This window comes from Staurois parvus, unplaced genomic scaffold (assembly GCF_062004578.1).
Source record: "Staurois parvus isolate SC_StPar_1 unplaced genomic scaffold, SC_StPar_1.0 ptg001525l, whole genome shotgun sequence".
Taxonomy (NCBI): domain Eukaryota; kingdom Metazoa; phylum Chordata; class Amphibia; order Anura; family Ranidae; genus Staurois; species Staurois parvus.
In genome coordinates this window covers 185,490-192,731 of record NW_028319321.1, presented here as the reverse complement: position 1 = coordinate 192,731, position 7,242 = coordinate 185,490, and positions in this window count along the sequence as shown.

Here is a 7,242-nt window from a genome sequence, read left to right as displayed (position 1 = left end):
TTTGATCATCTGCGAGGTCTTGTGAGAACCAGAGTCACTAAGGTTCAGTCCACCATTGTCATTGTACGGTATCTTGTGTTTGATCATCTGCGAGGACTTGTGAGAACCAGAGTCACTAAGGTTCAGTCCCACCATTGTCATTGTACGGTATCTTGTGTTTGATCATCTGCGAGGTCCTGTGAGAACCAGAGTCACTAAGGTTCAGTCCCACCATTGTCATTGTACGGTATCTTGTGTTTGATCATCTGCGAGGTCTTGTGAGAACCAGAGTCACTAAGGTTCAGTCCCACCATTGTCATTGTACGGCATCTTGTGTTTGATCATCTGCGAGGTCTTGTGAGAACCAGAGTCACTAAGGTTCAGTCCACCATTGTCATTGTACGGTATCTTGTGTTTGGTCATCTGCGAGGTCTTGTGAGAACCAGTCACTAAGGTTCAGTCCACCATTGTCATTGTACGGTATCTTGTGTTTGATCATCTGCGAGGTCTTGTGAGAACCAGAGTCACTAAGGTTCAGTCCCACCATTGTCATTGTACGGTATCTTGTGTTTGATCATCTGCAAGGACTTGTGAGAACCAGTCACTAAGGTTCAGTCCCACCATTGTCATTGTACGGTATCTTGTGTTTGATCATCTGCAAGGTCTTGTGAGAACCAGAGTCACTAAGGTTCAGTCCCACCATTGTCATTGTACGGTATCTTGTGTTTGATCATCTGCGAGGTCTTGTGAGAACCAGAGTCACTAAGGTTCAGTCCCACCATTGTCATTGTACGGTATCTTGTGTTTGATCATCTGCGAGGTCTTGTGAGAACCAGAGTCACTAAGGTTCAGTCCCACCATTGTCATTGTACGGTATCTTGTGTTTGATCATCTGCGAGGTCCTGTGAGAACCAGAGTCACTAAGGTTCAGTCCACCATTGTCATTGTACGGTATCTTGTGTTTGATCATCTGCGAGGTCCTGTGAGAACCAGAGTCACTAAGGTTCAGTCCACCATTGTCATTATACGGTATCTTGTGTTTGATCATCTGCAGGCCTCACATAGTGGATTTGATCCCCATTGTATGTCACACAGATCTCCTCCACTCATGGTTTATGGTGGCTTCCTGGAAGGTCACCTGAAGTTCATCAACTATTTTAACCCATAAGAGTCAGCTTAGAATTTCCTTTTTGGGATAATATCATTTTCCTTAATAAATACTCCAAAAGTCACTACAGAGACAGATGTGATTGTGGGGGAGGGGACAAAGGAGTATAAGCTCCTCCAGTACAGAGACTGATGTGATTGTGGGGGAGGGGACAAAGGAGTGTAAGCACCTCCAGTACAGAGACTGATGTGACTGTGGGGGAAGGGACATTAGAGCGTGAGCTCCTCTGATATAGAGACTGATGTGACTGTGGGGGAAGGGACATTAGAGCGTGAGCTCCTCTGATATAGAGACTGATGTGACTGTGGAAGAGGGCACATTAGAGTGTAAGCTCCTCTGGTACAGAGACTGATGTGACTGGGGGGGGGAGGGGACATTAGAGTGTAAGCTCCTCTGGTACAGAGACTGATGTGACTGTGGGGGAGGGGACATGAGAGTGTAAGCTCCTCTGGTACAGAGACTGATGTGACTGTGGGGGAGGGGACATTAGAGCGTAAGCTCCTCTGGTACAGAGACCGATGGGACTGTGGGGGAGGGGATATTAGAGTGTAAGCTCCTCTGGTACAGAGACTGATGGGACTGCGGGGGAGGGAACATCAGAGTGTAAGCTCCTTTGTACAGAGACTGATGTGACTGTGGGGGAGGGGACTTTAGAGTTTAAGCTGCTCTGGTAGAGACTGATGTGATTGAGGGGGGAGGGGACATTAGAGTGTAAGCTCCTCTGGTACAGACTGATGTGATTGAGGGGGAGGGGACATTAGAGTGTAAATTTTTTGTTTATTAAAATCTTGCAAACAAAAAACATCATAAAAAATCATATTTACATATATACAGAATAAAATATGTATAATTAAACAAAACCAGCTTACTTCAGCAAAAACAATAACAAATCCTGACCGTCACCTAAACCCCCCTCAGGCTAAGAAACGATTAAACATTCACCCCATACATTGATCCCACACATTCATCCCATACATTGATCCCACACATTGATCCCATACATTGATCCCATGCATGCCGCCTTTCTTCAAAAATCTGATGTTACAAAATCTAGGGGACGTGAAAGGACAGAAAGAGAAGCCACGCCCCCAGAGACTGACAGACAGCAGCTACGGGGACCTGACATTCCTCCACGCCTTTGTCCAGGCTCCCGGCCGCCACCTGTCCTTCTCAAGACCCCGAATCTTCCCAACCTCACCCAGAATGTTGTTCACCACCACCTCGACAGGAAGGATTTTTTTGCGAATGGAAACCTGACACCGTGCATTCCACGTGTGGTAACGGACTACTAAGCTAACTAGAAAAAGTGTCTCAAAATCAAAATCCCGGTGAGTCTGAAAGGCTCCGTAAGACCACTCCGCGTAACTCAAGCGGGAAAGGAAAGGGATCCCCAGAGCCCCACCCACCCGCTTGTAGACTTCTATATTGAAGGGGCACTGAAGCAAGAAATGGTCCATCGTCTCCTCCACTCCACCGCACTCCACTCTTGGACAACCACGGTTCTCCGCAGAGCGATGCTTCAGGTTGCCCTTCACATAGAGTCTGCCATGGAACGAGAGCCAGGCCAAATCCCGAAACTTTAAAGGGATTCTCTCCAGATTCATCAAACGCAGACCCTCCCTTCAGACACGGGGCAACATAAGCCGGGAGCTTACCATGTTGGACCCTCAGGCTTTTTACTGGCCCACCATTCTCCCAGCTCCGTAGAAAAGGCCTAAACCAGGACTGAAAAATACCAACCCACCCAGGCGGTTCCTCTGCCAGCATGCTACCAAAATTATGTTTCAAAAACATCAGAGAAAATAAAACCACCGGGTTGACCATACCTAGGCCACCCATCTGCCTGGGAAGGTAGGTTATAGACCTCTTAATGAGGTTCAGTTTGTGCCCCCATAACAGCTGGAAGAAACAACTGTAGATCCTCGCATAGAGAGACACTGGCAAAACACAGACAAAGCTGACATACAGAAATACCGGGATCAGGTAAGTTTTAATCAGGTCAATCCTTTCCCTGTAAGAGAGTTTCCAATCCTTCCAGCTGGCCACCTTGGCATCGGCATCTTGTAGCCTGCTTACCCAATTTGCAAGGCCGTAATCACCGGGACCAAATCTGATGCCTAAAACTTTAATTTCCTGCTGGGGCTCTGGGAAGGCGTCCGGAAGGGTAAAGCCTTCGCCTTCCTCTCCCATCCAGAAAACCTCACTCTTATCCTGATTGATCTTTGAGCCAGATGCCTCAGCATACTGTTCCATCACCGAGACCACCTCCTCTGCCTCCTGCGTCCCGGAGATGAAAACAGACACGTCATCAGCATAGGCCACGACCCTCAGAGGGGGCCCCCCAGGAATGCCCAAAGGAACTCCACACAACGGTCCGCTCTCTAACCTCCGAATGAAGGGATCGATTACAAACGCATATAGCAGAGGACTCAAAGGACACCCCTGACGCACACCTGAGCCAACCTCAAAGAGTCGTCCAATCCAACCATTCACAAGCATGAAGCTTTCAGCCCCTCTGTATAAGGTCTTTAGCCAATCAATAAAGCCCCCCTCCAGGCCATACTTGCCAAGAAGCAGCCGTAGGTACTCATGATTGACTCGATCAAAAGATTTGGCCTGATCCAATGCCAGCAGGAACTTTCCCCAGCCTGCAGCCCTGCACCGCTCCAGGGCCTCCCGGACAGCTAACACCGCTGAAAAAGTGCTTCTTCCCTGAACCGAACAGTGCTGATGGCGAGAAAGTAAATTGCCCGCAACAGCCGATAAACGCCAGAAAATAATTTTTGCCAATATCTTCCTATCAACATTGAGAAGGCTAATGGGCCGCCAATTCTCAATTCTCGAGGAATCCTTACCCTTTGACAGAAGAATCACTGCAGATTGTCGCATGGAGGGAGAGAGCGAACCCTCTCTCAGACAGCCATTAAACACCTCCACCAAATATGGGGCCAGAGTCACCTTAAAGTGCTTATAAAACTCGGCTGTCAATCCGTCTGGCCCAGGCAACTTCTTCATGGCAAGCTGATCAATAGCTTTCACCACCTCATCTGCCGTGATGTCCTCTGTCAAACTCACAGGAGAACTGCCATTTCCCAGTCCCGGAGTAGAGTCCAGAAAACCCAACATGCTCGCCCGATCGAGGTCCCTCCTACCCAGGAGGTCAGCATAATATGACCTGGAGGTTTCCAGGATCCCTGACTTGGACTTTGTCAGGGAACCCGTACTGTCAACCAGGCCTACAACTGACTTAACTGCTCTACCTTGTTTGCAGTTCTGGTAAGGGTCGGGCGAGTGATATTTCCCATAATCCCTTTCCAGAACCAAAGAGGCATGCCTGTCATATTGACACTGCCTGAGCAAGAGTTTGACCTCAGAGATCGCTTCTGGATCTCCATTATTCGAGAGAAGCCGATCGAGCTTCCTCCGCAGACGCTGGTAGGTGACATACTTATCAAGCTGTTTATTCCTTCCTATGGCCTTGAAAAACCCAACGATCCTTCGTTTTGTAAGCTCCCACCACTCGGACTTACTGCTGCAAAGGTCCATGATTGATACCTGTGCCTGAAAAAAATCCTCAAAGGATTGACTCACCTTCTCATCGTCCAGGAGTGCCGAATTCAGCTTCCAGGTACCCCTCCCCTTAGGTGGTGTATCGGGGCCACTCAGAGTCACAGACAGAATACAGTGATCGGAAAACTCCACCGCCTGACACACTGGTGCAGAGAAGGCGGAGTTCCCCTTTAAAAAAAACCTATCTATTCTACTCTGACTAGAACCTCGCTGAAAAGTGAATCCCGTGTCGTCTGGGCAGCAATGAATGTGCACATCAACCAGACCTGCCTCTCTAGCTATTTTGTTTAAAAAAAACCCGTCACAGTCCAGCCTGACTCCGGTCCCTCTCCTGTCCTTAGTCCTAGTGACGGTGTTAAAGTCACCACCGAAGACAACTTGCTGGGCTGTAAAAAGGAAAGGCTTGATCTTCATGAAGAGGCATTTCCTGTCCCATTTTGTCTGGGGCCCATAGATGTTAATCAGGCGCAGGTCCTGCCCCCCCATGGAGACGTCTAAGACCATGCATCTCCCCATTTCTACCTCAATAATCCGCCGACAGGTTACCATGCCGGAAAAAAGTACCGCAACTCCAGTGTAAGGCTCGGCCGCAAGAGACCAGAAGGAGGGGCCGCGCCTCCACTCCTTCTTCGCCATATGAACATCCCCCAAACTGGACAACCTGGTCTCCTGCAAAAAGAAAATGTCAGCATCAAACCTGCTGAGCAAAAATAAGGCCATGTTACGGCACTTACTGATTTTATGCTGGCGACATTAATGGTCGCCACCTTCAAAGGAGTGGGAACCGCCATCAGGATGATCGAGGTACCCGTTTCTTAGCCTGCTTACCCCCCTCCCTACTTGGAGACCCTACACGCTTCATAGTCCTCTTTGATTCATCCTCCATGGAAACCAGAGACTCATCCCCTGAAGAACCCTCATCCTCCACCTCAGATAACACATCAAATGTGTTTGACACCTCCACCCTCCCAGGGTCAGGTACAGGCACATCCTTCTTCCGCTTCTTCTTCCCAGACTTCCTTTTTGCCTCCAACCACTCCCTATCATCATTTGATAAACCGGATCGCAAAGCCCCCTCCCCTTCCCTTCCACCATCACCAACAACATCATCCACCCCACTCTCTCCACTCACCACAGCAGTCCCCCCAACCTTCACCCCAATAACCCCACCATCATTCACTCCACCCCCCAGCGCCTCACGCGCTCTGACCCTCCGACGCCGGGGAGGGGGGGTCGGTGCAACCATACACATTGGTCCAGTTCCCTCCACAGCCCCCACTACCTCTGGGGAAACTGTAACAGGAGGATCAGACACAACATCCACGGACACTGACTAAGGGGGCACAACACACGGAGATGACACATTAGAGGGACCATCAGACACTGGGACCACAGGGACAGAGACATTGGGGACCCCTGGCACAGCCTCCCTCTCCTCTGCCTCCTCCATGTCCAGACGAAAAAACTCTTCCACCAAAGCTGACTGGTTGTGCATGGCCTCAGGGCACCGGTTGTACGAATGGCCAACCTTATCACACAGATTGCACCTGATGATATTACAATCCTTAGCCAGGTGCCCCAGATCCTGACATAGGGAGCACTTCATCTCTGGACATGAGGAGGCGAAGTGACCCCGAGAACCAAATGCCCCAGATCCTGACATAGAGAGCACTTCATCTCTGGACATGAGGAGGCCAAGTGACCCCGAGAACCAGATGCCCCAGATCCTGACATAGGGAGCACTTCATCTCTGGACATGAGGAGGCCAAGTGACCCCGAGAACCAGATGCCCCAGATCCTGACACAGAGAGCACTTCATCTCTGGACATGAGGAGGCGAAGTGACCCCGAGAACCGCACTTATTGCAGAGCTTGGGCTGTCCAGGGTAGAACACCACAATCCTGTCCTTCCCAATGAAGGCTGAGGAGGGCAGATGCTGGACCACATTCCCACACACATACAACCTCATCTGCACCGACCACCCACCAGTCCATATCCCTCTCTCATCCACAATCTTCTTCAGGGGTGCAAGTAGCTCCCCAAACCTCCTCAGCCAGACAGCCAAGTCAGCCGAAGGAATGGACTCATTCCGTACTAGAATGGTGACCGTCTTCACTAGAGGTTGGCGGAGACCACCTTTGGGACAAGTCCCTTCCACTCCGGCAGACCCTTATACATGTGTTCATACTTCTCCCAGAATATATCCAGAGACTCGGGGCGCACAAAGGACAGATCATATTCATAGGATCCTACAGGGCTGATCAAGGCGAAGATGTCATCCGCCCTAAACCCCATCTCCAAAATCCTGTCCACCACCGACATCCTGACCGGGGGAGCACCCCCACCTTCCCACCTGAGCTGCACCAAATTCCTCCTCCTAAAGGACAGGGGTGCAGATGGCAGACCTGCAGCAGACCTCCCCCCAGAGCTGACAGCCTGATGTGACCCCCTCCTCCCAGCCAGAGCCCCAGCATAGGTCTTATGTGCAGCATTAGATGTAGTGGACCTTAAAGCTGCACCCCGCC